Source organism: Engystomops pustulosus, chromosome 5 (genome assembly GCF_040894005.1).
Source record: "Engystomops pustulosus chromosome 5, aEngPut4.maternal, whole genome shotgun sequence".
Lineage (NCBI taxonomy): Eukaryota > Metazoa > Chordata > Amphibia > Anura > Leptodactylidae > Engystomops > Engystomops pustulosus.
The window spans coordinates 38,993,397-39,009,836 of NC_092415.1; the positions used below are offsets into that span (position 1 = coordinate 38,993,397).

At 37.8% G+C, this 16,440-nt stretch overlaps 1 long non-coding RNA gene across 1 annotated transcript in view; it reads right to left on the reverse strand.

The window, feature by feature from the left end:
* Window positions 1–15,677, reverse strand: part of LOC140133988 (uncharacterized) — a 39,002-nt gene extending 23,325 nt beyond the window's left edge. The window contains exons 1-2 of the long non-coding RNA XR_011856013.1: window positions 15,539–15,677; window positions 2,908–3,007 (exon numbers count right to left, since the gene is read on the reverse strand). This is a non-coding gene — a long non-coding RNA (uncharacterized lncRNA). The remainder of the gene's footprint in view (window positions 1–2,907; window positions 3,008–15,538) is intronic.
* Between the last annotated feature and the right edge of the window lie 763 nt (window positions 15,678–16,440).

Here is a 16,440-nt window from a genome sequence, read left to right on the forward strand (position 1 = left end):
ATATGTGCGTCACTAAGCGCAGAACACAGCGGTCGCAAGTCTCACTACAAATTGCTCAGAATTGGCTAGTACATGCACTGCAGAAAGTACAGCCACCAGCAGATCAACCAGAAATCAAATATATAGAACGCTACTGTAGGCGTAAGTAAGCTCTTTGTATTCTCCTATGGCTATTTTCTAGCCAAGTATCAAAGCACACTACTATGCCAGATGAGATGACACTGAGTTAGTGCCTAATTGAAATCCAACCCCTACTAAATTTTCCCACTTCGGTCTTTGCTATGGATATGTGCGTCACTAAGCGCAGAACACAGCGGTCGCAAGTCTCACTACAAATTGCTCAGAATTGGCTAGTACATGCACTGCAGAAAGTACAGCCACCAGCAGATCAACCAGAAATCAAATATATAGAACGCTACTGTAGGCGTAAGTAAGCTCTTTGTATTCTCCTATGGCTATTTTCTAGCCAAGTATCAAAGCACACTACTATGCCAGATGAGATGACACTGAGTTAGTGCCTAATTGAAATCCAACCCCTACTAAATTTTCCCACTTCGGTCTTTGCTATGGATATGTGCGTCACTAAGCGCAGAACACAGCGGTCGCAAGTCTCACTACAAATTGCTCAGAATTGGCTAGTACATGCACTGCAGAAAGTACAGCCACCAGCAGATCAACCAGAAATCAAATATATAGAACGCTACTGTAGGCGTAAGTAAGCTCTTTGTATTCTCCTATGGCTATTTTCTAGCCAAGTATCAAAGCACACTACTATGCCAGATGAGATGACACTGAGTTAGTGCCTAATTGAAATCCAACCCCTACTAAATTTTCCCACTTCGGTCTTTGCTATGGATATGTGCGTCACTAAGCGCAGAACACAGCGGTCGCAAGTCTCACTACAAATTGCTCAGAATTGGCTAGTACATGCACTGCAGAAAGTACAGCCACCAGCAGATCAACCAGAAATCAAATATATAGAACGCTACTGTAGGCGTAAGTAAGCTCTTTGTATTCTCCTATGGCTATTTTCTAGCCAAGTATCAAAGCACACTACTATGCCAGATGAGATGACACTGAGTTAGTGCCTAATTGAAATCCAACCCCTACTAAATTTTCCCACTTCGGTCTTTGCTATGGATATGTGTGCCACTAAGAGCTAAACACAACGGTAGCAAGCCCCCCTGCTAATTCCTCACAAAATGGTACTAGATGCAAATTAAAATAAAAAAAGTAGAACGTTATTGTAGCCCTAAGAAGGGCTGTTGGGTTCTTTGAGAATCACTCCTGCCTAACAGTAAGCTAATAGAACACCCTAACGCTTTCCCTGACCAGCAGCAGCTCTCTCCCTAGCGGCATCCAGACACAGAATGATCCGAGCAGCGCGGGCAGCGGCTAGTCTATCCCAGGGTCACCTGATCTGGCCAGCCAACCACTGCTATCGACGTGTAAGGGTACCACGTCATGCTGGGTGGAGTGCAGAGTCTCCTGGCTTGTGATTGGCTCTGTTTCTGGCCGCCAAAAAGCAAAACGGCGGGAGCTGCCATTTTCTCGAGCGGGCGAAGTATTCGTCCGAGCAACGAGCAGTTTCGAGTACCCTAATGCTCGACCGAGCATCAAGCTCGGACGAGCATGTTCGCTCATCTCTAGTGCTGATATGAATGAAAGCTGTGACAGAGCAGGGAGTATAAATTATAAGTTAAATTTCTGCGTTGGCACTTTGTGATAAACAAGTGGGTCTTGGTTGTGGTTTGGGCACTCGATCTCTAAAAGGTTCACCATCACTGCCCTAGTAGATAGGTAACCTTAGCACATACCCACAGTATATAGGTAAAAAGGTAGTGAAGTTTACATGATTATAGTGGTTGTCTAAGATAAGTAAAATTATGAGACTCAGAAGAGTGCTGCTGTATATTCACTTACCGCTAAACACATAGCAGCACATTGTAAAAGGGCTTTGCTTTGTATTGTTAAGCAGACACATTGGGGGACATTAATCATAGTCTGTTAGACTGTTTTGAGCGTTTTTTAGCGCAAAAATCTGGCACATCTTGTTAATTAGGCGCATTTATGTGCCATTTTCTGGCGCACGGCAAAGTTCGGCACTTAGTGGTTGTGAGTCCCTGTGCATTATCTGACATAGTGAGTGCCTGCTATACAGATGTTTGCACGGGATCTATCACTATTTTGCACCTAAAAAGGCACAAAATAGGCGCAGAAAATGCACCTCCTCTGAGCAGGTGCACTTCCAAAAAACTTCCCTTTTCATTACTAAAAACATACATTTTAGGTTCCCAAATGAAGAATAACCTCTGTGCAACATGGAAAATACTTCGGAGCAGTTTTAAAATGTAAAATTTCTCCAGTAACGACTTCATCATTGTCTATGGGATCATCTCTGGGAGTGATTATTGTCTTATTGTACAGATCTGAGAATATTATCAGTCTCCATTTCCTGTAAATTATAATAAAAAAGGCAAAGACTCATTTCAGCAAGAATTTATTTATTGTTTTTACATATCTGTAACTTTTAGTCCCTGCAGTTACATCACAATGATAGTTTTTTTGTGCAGAGATGAAGACCTGAACATTCTGTCACATTTTCTCAGTCTCCTTTCATTATTGCTCACAAATGAGATCTAACAATATAATTTGCACCAAATATAATTTTTCTGGTTAGCCAATAAAGGAATCATTCCTTAAGCACTTTTGTAGTTTTTACACAAAAGTATTTACATCAGGTTTTTGATTTTCCGGGCTAACACGGTACGTCAACAATTTTCTCAACATACTATGACATATAAGTCATGTGATGAACAATCATGACGTCACTGGCTAGAGCAGTGGAATTGATGCGCACCAGACCTAATCTATGGGGATTCCTGTTGTAGCATCAGCTGTTCATACCTGGCAACAAAGAGCTCCATCCTTTACGTAGTGGTTGTGAGCTGCGATTGCACAATAAGTTCTCATCCCCTTCCATTTCTGTGCAACAGGTTGCTCTTTTCTGTGACGAGAAATTAAAGGAGGATAAGCCATTGACAGAGCCTTTCAAATAATCAGTTTACTTTTGTTCAATAGATAGATAGATAAACATGACAGTACACCAATTTGGTTAAAAATGAAAAGTGAGGTACTTTACAGAGTGCTACATTCAAACCTTATTAAAGAACTTTACTTATAGGTGTTGCTGGATACCTTAATTGAAGATAGATAATAGATAGATAGATAGATAGATAGATAGATAGATAGATAGATAGATAGATAGATAGATAGATAAAAAGAGGGCTAGACAGGTAGGTAGATTGATAGAAACAGATAAATAGATTTTTTTATTATATAAAACAAAAAAAAAAAAAGAAAACAAAATGAAACAAAACAAGCAATATGTGGATGAACAACAAACAGAAAAGTGTGGTTTATCACAAAATGTAATTGCTACTTTTGATATCTCTGATGAAAGCGACAGGCTGAAAGAAAATGGACCAAAACCTCGTATTAGACCTTTATGAGACAAAGAAACGTGAAATCCTTGTTTCTTATAGTGGTGATTTTTTTTCTCATTCCATCAAAAAAATCTGCTAAGCCTAGAAATTTCATATGTACTAATAAACTAGCTTTATTTTTATGACACAAAACCATATGGTCTATGACAAGCAAAATATGTTATATAACATTTCTCACATCTATAATCATTGTACCTTTTTCAATGGCCCCTGTTTTCTAAGGACACCTTCTCCTCATTGGTGCTGTCATTTAAGTTGATTGTGTTTGAAATGTAATATTTTGTATCTAGATAGCTATATCTTTTAGATAAATTTAGATTTTGTATAGGAGCTGACATGACCATGTATTAGACTAACACATACACCTAAAATTATTGACCTTGGTCCATATTTTTCTTATTAGCTAGGGCATGAGAGGTCTGTATGTGATGGTTTCATCCTAAATTCTGCAGGTGGATGGTGAAATTGATATAAATTGTCTTTAAAAAAAAATGATATTCTTATTCAATTTACAGCACATGAGGCAGTGATGTTGAATACCCCACATAACCATACAAGAAATACACAGTGTTCACCAAGATCTATATGAAGACTGCTAAATGGGAAACGGTTGCCAGAATTCAACAAATTATACAGGGAAGAAAATAAAAACATTTTTTGTGGTGCCTGGAGGTACCTGATTCTGGGTATTTTTGACCTCCATGACTTCCACTGAGACACCGAACGCCCAGTGTGTCCTGTGATGTTTCGGAGGAGGTTCCTCCTTCCTCATGTCTGAATGATATGTTCCACATCTTATCATAGGAAATCATAGAAACATGGATTTATTAAGTTGACCACTAGTTTGAGCAGTGTATACAGGCAGTCCCCGGGTTACATACAAGATAGGGTCCGGAGGTTTGTTCTCAAGTTGAATTTGTATGTAAGTCGATACTGTATATTTTATAATTGAAGTTCTAGACAAATTTTTTTCTTTTGTTCCAGTGACAATTGGAGTTTCAAATTTTTTGCTGTAATTGGACCAAGGATTATCAATAAAGCTTCATTATAGATACCTTACAGCTGATCATTGCAGCCTGGGACTATAGTAACATCCAGGGACTTCACCAGAGGTCACAGTGGGCAGAGGGGTCCGTCTGTAACTATGGGTTGTCTGTAAGTCGGGTGTCCTTAAGTAGGGGACCGCCTGTACTTTTTATGGTGGCAATGCCAGATCTTTAAAAGTAGAGCTGATCGGGGAAAATAGGCTTCAGTAAGTATTTAAAGTGTAACCGTCATTTCAAAAAACTTTTGATATGTTATAGGGCAGGTAATTTTAAGCCCTTTTGCAATTGGATTAGTTACCTGAATCTTGCTCCTTCCTCTTGTTTTCTGCAGACTTCCCCTAGATGGCAGTGACTGCTCATATGTCTGTTACTATGGACATTCCGTCTTCATAAAGAAGACTACGGAACAGGAGACACACCCCATCCCCCTCTCTGCACACAACTGATCACCTCATGTCTCCCTGCTCACAGCTGATTACTTCATGGCTCAGTGCTGCAGCAGTCATGTGCAGGGAGAAGCCCTCACTAATGTACTGGTAATAACCAAGTACCTTCATCTTATCTCTCCTCAGCTTTCCCTACACCTGTGTATAACAAATAATCCACACAGACATAAACTGCAGCCCCCTCCCCCCATCACCTCACACAAGGAAGTGGCAGGAGACACTCTACAAGTCTTCATGCTGTGCTGTCATGTGCTGTGCTGGAGTGTTACTTAGGTAGGTAGATGATAGCTAGATAGATATGAGATAGATAGATAGATAGATAATTGATAGATAATTGATAGATAGATAGATGATAGATGATCAACATATTTACATCAAAAAGTTACAAGTCCAGCAACACCATAGCAATAGCTAAAAAACATTGTGGGTGGAAATCCCAATCTGGTCTTGACACACCAGGAAACTAAACTCCAAAGAAAAATGAGACAGCACTCCAAACTTGTTGTAAAAATGAGTGGGGGCTTTATTTACCCAAGTGCAACATTTCAGACCCTATTCAGGATACATCCTATATATATATACACTCACCGGCCACTTTATTAGGTACACCTGTCCAACTGCTCGTTAACACTTAATTTCTAATAAGCCAATCACATGGCGGCAACTCAGTGCATTTAGGCATGTAGACATGGTCAAGACAATCTCCTGCAGTTCAAACCGAGCATCAGTATGGGGAAGAAAGGTGATTTGAGTGCCTTTGAACATGGCATGGTTGTTGGTGCCAGAAGGGCTGGTCTGAGTATTTCAGAAACTGCTGATCTACTGGGATTTTCATACACAACCATCTTTAGGGTTTACAGAGAATGGTCCGAAAAAGAAAAAACATCCAGTGAGCGGCAGTTCTGTGGACAGAAATGCCTTGTTGATGCCAGAGGTCAGAGGAGAATGGGCAGACTGGTTCGAGCTGATAGAAAGGCAACAGTGACTCAAATCGCCACCCATTACAACCAAGGTAGGCAGAAGAGCATCTCTGAATGCACAGTACATCGAACTTTGAGGCAGATGGGCTACAGCAGCAGAAGACCACACCGGGTGCCACTCCTTTCAGCTAAGAACAGGAAACTGAGGCTACAATTTGCACAAGCTCATCGAAATTGGACAGTAGAAGATTGGAAAAACGTTGCCTGGTCTGATGAGTCTCGATTTCTGCTGCGACATTCGGATGGTAGGGTCAGAATTTGGCGTCAACAACATGAAAGCATGGATCCATCCTGCCTTGCATCAACGGTTCAGGCTGGTGGTGGTGGTGTCATGGTGTGGGGAATATTTTCTTGGCACTCTTTGGGCCCCTTGGTACCAATTGCGCATTGTTGCAAAGCCACAGCCTACCTGAGTATTGTTGCTGACCATGTCCATCCCTTTATGACCACAATGTACCCAACATCTGATGGCTACTTTCAGCAGGATAATGCGCCATGTCATAAAGCTGGAATCATCTCAGACTGGTTTCTTGAAAATGACAATGAGTTCACTGTACTCAAATGGCCTCCACAGTCACCAGATCTCAATCCAATAGAGCATCTTTGGGATGTGGTGGAACGGGAGATTCGCATCATGGATGTGCAGCCGACAAATCTGCTAATCTGCGGCAACTGTGTGATGCCATCATGTCAAAAGGGGGTCCAACCCGTTACTAGCATGGTGTACCTAATAAAGTGGCCGGTGAGTGTATATATATATATATATATATATATATATATATATATATATATATATATATATACAAACACCATTATATTATCCACTGATTAGAATAGATTATGTTTCCATTTTTAACACATTCCATAGAGAATTTTTACAAAACTCTTACATAGGCCTCAATAAATTGGCTCCAGTCCACTTTTGCCTATGATCATGAGGCTGCAGCAAAGCATATCACAAGATGCTGTTACTGGTGCTCAGGTAAAATAACAGCTCCCATGATGAAGGTCAAGATATAGAAGTAAAAAATAAAAACAGATTAGAGAAAAGTGATATGTCGTCCCGTATATATCATCTTCTGAAGGTAATCAGTTCAAATGGTCAATGAAATTTCTACCACAATATACAAGTTTGGGTAAAACTTAGAAGCTTTAAATCTTTAGGTGAGTAGGGCAGCACATGATTCAAAAGAAAGACAGCTTATACTTACCTCCTTCAATCCACTTCTGGTATCTTAGTCAATACTGTTCTCCAATTCCCATATCCCTACCAATTCATCAAGAAATGCCCATTAAACTACTCAATGCCTTCACCAATGACCTAATTTAGACATTGATGAGGCTCTGGCATCCATTTCCAGTGGTGGCAGGATACGCAAGGAAATAGAGGTCAATAGAAACCCAGAGACCATCCTAGAGACCAGAAGCTGTTGAGCATTAAAAGTATATACTATTTTGCTTACAAGAACGTTTGTAGACCGGTGGGTGAAAATCCAAGTTTAATTAGGTTTAGTTCTCAGTTTTGTCTTCAAACAGTCACCTTTCTTGGCTTTGTTCCTCCGCCCTATCTCTTGAGGGGCATATTTGAAATGATGGAATTGTAAAATGTGGGCAGTAGTAGAACATTAATACAATTTCTCAGTAGAAGATCCCGTTGAGTATGAGGACAGGTCCTAATAAAAGCACTAATTACACCTAGTGGTATTAAAGGGACATGAAAGTAGTTCCACATTATGGCAATGGGTCATGAAGGGAAGAGAAATGGGAACTGTAGTCTTATACATTGGTAATTCCGTCATCTGTAAGCCTTAGTAGCATCAAAGCAGCTGTGCTGCACAGAGATAAGCAAGATGAAAATATAATATGAAAAAATCACTACTCCTGAGCTATGATGGCATCACCTGGTCAAACATTGAAGACGTTCTCTTCAGTGTTTTCATGAATTCATAGAGCCCTTAGAAACATATTATTGGCCAAATTTATAGATTTAGCCAATGTGAACATGCCAAGAGATTATGCAGAAAATTGGCGACTGTCAAATTTACAGCCAGGTGCTTAATTGTATTTCTAAGCACATCCAAGTGTTTTATTAAAGTCCATTTTTGTCTGGTTTAAGCTGTGTCTTAACTCCAGGGGAGAAGTGAGTTAGAAAAAGGGAAGAAAAGTTAAAATTCTTTCTGAGCTCAAACCTGCTGATAAGATGCTATTTTGTATTGATTTTTCCTGAAGCCAGTAATCTTGAAAGCTTGTAACAGAGGATGAGGTAAATATCATTTTATTTGCTCAAATAGGTTTAGATTAGATTGAGATGAAAAACCAGGGACATACCAAATTAGGACTGAAAGCAACAATTACAGATTATTGTTTCCAGTGGTAACTAGAATTGCTTATTTTGCTGATCATGCAGCCTGGATCTGGAGAATACTTTCTATTTGTATTCATTCGTTATATGTCACCAATTTATACGAAGACTCATTAAAATTAATACTTTGACTTTTCCATTATTCCCTACCTGGGACTACTTACATTTTATTGTCCTTGCACAAAAATGACTTTAAGATATATCTTGGGTCAGGTTTCAATTTTTTTTAGAGCTGAATAGGCAATAACTTGTTACTGCACAAATAATATAAACTAGGGGCATAGAGAGCTATATGGAGCAAAAGCACAGCTTCAGCCTACTGTAACCCAGGGGCTGTAAGCTGAAATTCCTCCCTTAGGGAATTTGTGTCATAAAGGGAACCTGTCATTAGGAATGTCACTTTTAGACGGTGACAGGTTTCCATAGCCTATGTGTTGCTGATTTTAAAAATGCCATTGTCAGCATTCTGAATAATTTCAGTTAATTATCTAAGTTTAATTCACATAACCGGCTCTCTCCCAGTTGCGTTTGGTGAGTCCAGCATGGGATGCAGCTGTTGCCTGTGTGTGCCTGTGTCAGTCTCCTCTCCTTCACACTCAGGCAGTTCACTCACCCCTCCCACTTCCTGTCATGTGCATTGAGCAAACAGGGGAGGGGGGATAGTGTGGAGGAGAGGAAGAATTCATGGGGAGAAAAGGGCACAAAAAGGCTGCAGATCCACTCCCCAGGACTGTCACCAGCTAAAAATGACATTCCTTGTGACAGATTTGTTTTCATGCTTTCTTAATTATCTTTTTGACTTTAGCCGTGCACAAGGAGTCTTGTCTATACAGCATAGGCGAAACAAGGAGGCATGGCTTTGTAAAGGAAGGCACTCCTAATTTTATGTAAATGAGATAACATTTGGACTTTTGTTTTCAGATTGTTGGATATAAAGCACCTTTACCAATCAGCTGTTCTTTGCTACCTCTAATTTTAGTACACTGCTGTAAATAGATTTTTGAGAAAAAAAACACAAATTAAACCATGAAGCTATAGCCTTACTCAGTCCTAGAGGTGCAGTGTTTGTAAGGAGGTGGCTTCTACAACTACAATATTGATTGGATGTTATCCTCACTGACATATATGGCCTATCAAACAGGACATGGTATCATTGTCTGATAAATATGCGTCCCTTATTTGGAACCTGCATGTATCTGTAAAACATGGGTTTCTCTCCACAACTGTTCCTATGGAAGAAATAAATGTAAAAGTAGCTTCACATGATTTGTTCTGTTTATTTCTATCACTATTCTGGAATCAGACAAAAAGGGTTTAGTAGACTTTTTATACAAACCCAAACACCCACTGCACCCAGCTAAGGACACCCACGCATCAACAATTCAATCTACTTTAGTTAAGAGATAAATATTAGGTGGCACTAAATAAACTTCCAGCAAACTACTTGGCGACCTTACTTTAAAATACAGGGGGTAATTAGGCAAACAAACACAAGACAGACAACAAAGCAAAGCCTTTCAAACTAAGTGAAAATGATGAGGTACAGAAGGTAAGTCATGGTATAGACAAAAGATCTTAATCAAAGCAAAATAACAGTATTTTGAGGGGCCAGAAAGATAAAGACAATGGGGCTCATTTACTTACCCGGTCCATTCGCGATCCCGTGGCGCGTTGTCCGACGATGATTGAGTAGAGCAACATCTTAAAGGAACGGTTGGTTTTTAGATAATCTAGTGCTTTATCCAGTTTCAAAGAAGTACTTGGTAGTCCCTACATAATCCTACTCTACTCGTTCTCTCAATGCCATTAACTGAAATAAAGGATTTACATTTTATTTGGTGACTGCCTCCCCTTTCTCTATACTACTATTGATGGGTTAATTCTGTTTTTCTCCGGGTTGAGCCCCTCCATTCATTTTGCTATATGGCACCCCGCCCCAAAATAATGTGAAACTCTGGACTAGACTCTGTACAAAGCTTTACTAACCATGCTAATCAGACGGATAGTGACTCTTCTATCTACATATTCACAAGACTTACACTAAGCCACCATTAAATGTTAGTAGCCTAGTCTGGTGAGTTTCCTTAGAGATGACAATAAAATATTTATACTGGTCCTAAAGAGTTAAAGTGCTCTAAAAGCAAAAGCAAAAAGAAAGCATAAAAATTTTAAAAATTCCAATTCATTGGATACTGCCATAATCTACGCAGTAAGGAAGGGTAGTGAATCACATACACTATAAAAGTGAACCAAGGTACTTATAAAACCCCTCAGAGTGGCATACTGCCAGATTTCAAATTCTGAAAATGTATAAAACGTCCTGTTGTGATAAAGCACAGTGCCGCGGAGTGTGCTGTCATGGACTGTTCAAAGGTCTTCTTGACAGCCATTATTTTACCATCGATTATGGGAATTCGTAAACTTAGATGTACTTACTCTGCTCTGTAAATTGACTGGTGGTAAATGCCACTTACTGTATATGAGTATAGGGAAGGGACTGCTGAAATATGGGTTTCCATGTGTGTTTTACAGTTATCATTGCATCCCCCTACTTTAGCTGGATCTTAAATCCTAAAAATTGTCCCAATTATATATTTTATACAGTTTAACATTAGAGTGTAGAACTTGTTTGAACATGATGTGATCACCGTGGGCACCTTTCGTCTTTGAGTAAAGACTTTCTTACTGATTCCTCCCTGACCTGGGAAACACAAAAAACAACTCAAGGACCATTTTTGGCATAAAGGCATAGGGCTAGTCAGTTTGCTGGGCCACGACCACTTATGTCCCCAATTTTAATACAACCCAGTGCTGTGGCAGTATTAATCGACCCCTAATAATATCCAAGTCATCAAACTCATATCTAATTCAGTAATCCAGGGAAATATGGAAAAATAATATAGTTATACCAACAAATCTTTTATAACTAGGTAAATTATTTATATAAACTGCCACCGGTTTTACAAAAGAGCATTTTTTTTCTTTTTTTTTCAGTGAATATAGCTGACCTTTTGTTCTTTATAAAAGGGAGTTTTTGAAGATTTGGTAATCATAATGTAAATGACCAAAATGCAACCAAACTGAGGAATGGAGATGAGCCTAGAGACCTGTTGAAACCCAGTAACAAAAAAATGGTTGAATATAAAAATATAAATCTACACTTTTCTCTAGGCTGCTTTATATCTTTGTCTTCTTCATGCTTCAAACATTTCAGATGCTCTTCCATCTTCAGATCAGCAACTTTGAATTGTTCTAGCTGTCATTCTACGGTGACTAGCACAGCTAGATGTCATACCATGATTGTTTGCACTTTCATTCTCTCACATTAAATGGCAATCATCCAGTTCTTTTGATTTGTTTCTTTTATTTAGCCCTGAAGTTTTTTACACTAGAATCTCATTAAGGCTGAACCAGTGTACTCCTGTCAAAAAACTAATGGAAAAAAAGTTTAAAAGTGAAATGTTTCACCTATACTGTCACTTAATGGCAAAGTCGAATTTATCAAGATTTGCCGGCATTTCATAACATCTGTTTATGTTCTCTTTTCTTTTTCAATGGTTTTCTACACATGTATACAGTATGTCTGAAGTTGTGGAGAAAGCACATTGTAGTTGAGCTCTGTAGTAAAGACTTTCAGCTTCAGAGTGGTATTTCTGCAGATCCCAAAGATCACTAGAATCGGGGGAACTAGCCTCTGGTCTGTCCATCCATTCATTCAACTTCAATGAGCAAGTTTTGCATAGGGCAGATACTTCACGCAACTCAACAAAAAAACTGTTTAGTAGCCTCAATGTCTTAAGTGTATGTTTTACAGTAATAGTAATATTGCCTAATGGGGGGGGTAACTCTTATAATAATAATAATAATAATAAGGACTAATCTACAAGACAAGCACAAAGAAACTTCCAGAACCTCAAAACACCTGGACTCTTTAATGCAGACCCCATGGTTATGTAAGCAAACCATCCAAACTAATCATCGGGGTGCACAGCACGGAAACGAAGTACCAAACAGATCAAATAGAAATGGAGAAGCAGGACTTACCAATATTGGATTAGTCTTTACTGTATTGTAGAGGAAACATCAAACAGTATGTTAGCATGCCAGGAATAGGCAACGGGCCACTTAGTGCACAAAACGCTTTCTCAAGCCTATGATTTATATCCCTACATTCTTATGATCGATGAGGGCAACGTTTGCAATAAAATTTGTGCTTTTTATTCTATTTGAAATAATTTTTAGTAAAGTAAATGTTTTGAAGTAAAATGGAGATAAAATTTGTTTTCCCAATCTCAACATGAGGAATACATGTCTGATCACTGGAGGTCTGACCGCAGGGGACCCCAACAATCTGTACAATGTAGACAGAATGTCTCCAAGGTCCTTTCTTTCCATGAAGCACTGATGTGTAAGTCTGACCGGTCATCCATTCACATCTATTGGAATATGCAAGATCCCCTCCCTCTTAGCCCAATGGAAGGGAACACTGTTATGGACAAACACTGGAGCATTAATTTCCGGGAAGACTTTCAGTCTTCATTTTCGTTGATCCATACAGAAAGCAGGGACTGCAAACTGGGGTATGTTACTGTAAAAAGGATTGAGATTGGGAAGCTTTGTAAATGGGATGGAAATACCAGTACTTAAAAATGTAAGCTATTCAGATGTGAAATGTAAAACATATTTCTCTAGTCTTTTTCACTATTAGATGCAATGCTTATCATACATCATCTCCCAAATAGATAAATTGCTATTTTACATCTTAAATAGAATGTATAATCATATCAACTTATTATATGAAGAGCAACTCTATACTAGATTACCTAGACTGTGGATGTTTACAAGGATGGCAATTGTTTTTGCATAACAAGAACTTAAAGGGTCCTTTTTGGATGATTAACATTTGTACAGCCTAACATTAGGGTAAGCCTTCAGTATCTGTTTGGTAATGGCTCAAGTCTTTGCAGCCCGGCTGATCATTTCTTTAACCAATTTAGGACCCATTTTTTTATTTAAGACAAACCCACATTTTTTGTAATGTGTGTCACTTTATATGGTTATAACTATTAAACACTTTAACTTACCGAAGTGATTTTGACATTCGTTCATAAAATGTTGTACTTCACATTAGTGGAAAATTTTGACATTTTCAAATCTGCACCCCCTCAAACTATCAGAAAAAGCTTTTAGGAAGATTGTTAACCTTTTGAAATCTTCGTTGCAATTAAAACAAAATGGTGGTGAAATTTAGAATGGTCCGATTTTGTTTGTAAAATGTTCATTTAACTCTAAAATTTTCACATTTAAAAAATAAAAAAAATAAGACAAATCTTTAAATGTAATAATTTCTCCCAAATACGAAAACACCCCACATGTGAGACGCAGAAGGGAAGGAGGGCCATGCAGCTGCCAATTTTGTCCTATAGAATTTAGTGATTTTTAGTTGGCTCTTCTTGTTTTTCCATTAATCTTAGTATGTGAGGGCTTATTTTTTGTGGGATTAGATTTATTTTTCAATTATATTATTTTGGGTCGGCTATACCCTATTGATAAAAATGTATTAACTTTTTTGTAGGGGGTTGTAGGAAAAACATCAGTTCTGTAATTGGTTTTTTACTTTTTTCTGGTGTTTGCCAAATGCCCTATATTCCTACAGTTCAGTACAATTACAAACATACCAAATGTCTATAATTTTGCTTACATTTTACTTATTTTGTAGAATAATACCTAAAGTAGGAAAAAAAATTATAATTTTTTTGCATCACCTTTTTTCAAATTTGCATAATACTTTAAATCTTGGTCTATGTAGGCGGTTGAGAGATTTACAACAGTACCATTTTCATTTACATACTTTTTTGATCCCTTTTTATAGCATTTTATTTGGAACAAGATCAAATAAGTCAAATATCTATTTTGTTTTATTGTACATGTCATTACAGATGTGGGGATACTTTATATGTGCGGTCTGTATGGTGACTTTCACTTTTTTATATTATATTTATATTTTACATGTAATTGGGCTTTGGGGGCATTTTTATTATTTTATGAATTAAATTTTCTTTTTTTATTTACTTTTTTACTTTTACCACTATGGGACATGAACAAGTAATCATTTTAATGTCCATTATAATTGGAGAAATATGGTCAAAAGTTGGGTTCCCGTCAATCTCTTATAAATGATCTTTTCTAAAACTATGTCATCAGTTTGCTATGTTCTTACGACTACATTTTAACTATGAAAAAAGTTGCAAGGAAAAGGTATAGCTTACTAGAGCTTCCTCAAAACCAGACTGACCAAAAACATAAGAAGGGAACCTCTATATAACTCTCAAAATTCCCTATACTAAATACTTTTACCCCAATCTCCCTGCCCGTTTATTTCTATATTTATAAAAGTCAGAGGTATTGTATGGAAATTCAGAATTTACATCTGATTTCAAAAATTCATTATAAAAACGATTAGAGAATAAAACATGCCATGTTTGTTAAAAAAAAAAGTCGCCCTAAATTCCTACTAAATAAAGAATTATATTACAAGCGATGTGTGTCAGACTAAGAGACTAAGAAACATTCTGCTCATATGATAACAATGTTAAAATAACAGATCTCTAATGCATCTTTTTGCCAATTTTGCCGTTTTAGCTTAATATCTCTCATGTGTCTCATGGATGTTTTACAGCTTCCTATAAGGGAGCAGAAAAAGATGTCAACCAGCAAGGGTCAAGAGTAGAAGGCCAACAGGCGAATCCTTTCAGTACTAAAAGGGTCAGCTGTGATATTTTGCTGTTAAGTATTGTCTCACCTCTCAGCACTGAACAGGTTACATATAATCTATGGCTGAATGGAGCTCTGCAAATTGTTGCTTAAAATGTACAGTCACACTTGGCAACACATATTGGAATTTCAGTAAAGTTCAACAATTTATTTGCCCCTTTTAACTGCAGAAAGATCAGTTCGGCTTAAAGCTTTAATGCACATGGAAGGGGCACCTAACAAACGCAGCACAAAGAATTCAAGTACAGTACCATGTTTTATTACTGTACAAAGTCATTATGTCTTTTATTTAAAATTAAGAAATTTTTCACATCACTCTGAAAATATGAACAAATAAATATATCTTTTACTATACTTGAACATTAAGTACATGGTGAAAGTAAAAAAACATTATATACTTGCCACTCTGGAAGGCTCTATTTACCCGTGTATATGGTTCTGCTGGACCAGAGGTGTTGATGTCATGTTTTTTTTGTGCACTTGATGTCCGAGCAAATGCTGAGCAAACTAAGCTGGCCACCTTAAAAGATTTGAATATGTTTTTTTTTTAGTTCTTCACCAATTCCTGCCATGAAAAAGAAAAATCCTTATAATTAAAATCACATATGCAATATGGTAATGCTCAGTTCATACCTGTGTTTCCGTAAAAAAAAAAAATTAAAAAAACAATTAAAAGATGATTTTGAAAAGTGATGTAAATTCACGAAGGGGGGAGTTTATAGAATTAACAAGGGGGCCCAGTATATAAAATTAATGAGAGGGGGCAGTGTGTAAATTCATGGGGGCCATTACTGAAAATTCATGAGGGGGGCCTTTATATAAAATTAATGGAGGCAGTGTGTAGAATTCATAGACATTCTTTAGTAGGAGTACTGTATAAAAATAATTAGAAGGGGCATTAAATATGTAAATTAATTTATGAAAAAATTGTTCACAAGGAAACCATGTATTATGTAATTATTTTGGGCGGCAGCATGTGTTTTTTAGGGGTTCAGTATTATTTATTCAGTGACTGTATTATAGTAATATATTTTTTGGGGTCAAAATGTAAGTGCAGGGGAGCAGTGGTTATTATTCAGCACAGTGTGAACAGGTGACATTATACTGTTAGTAACTGGTATTTTAGGGGCGCATTGAGGGGGATGTGGTCACCAGGGCTGAACACATCTGCATTCTTCATCCAGATTTTACGATGATTCTGGACCAGGAGTAGAAGACATGTCACCTGTGAGGAACTAGATCCTACTTCTTCCTGTGTCAGATCAATATTGGATTCACTAACTTATTGCAGTGGTCATGGTGTGGTGGTATTATGTTGTAATAGGA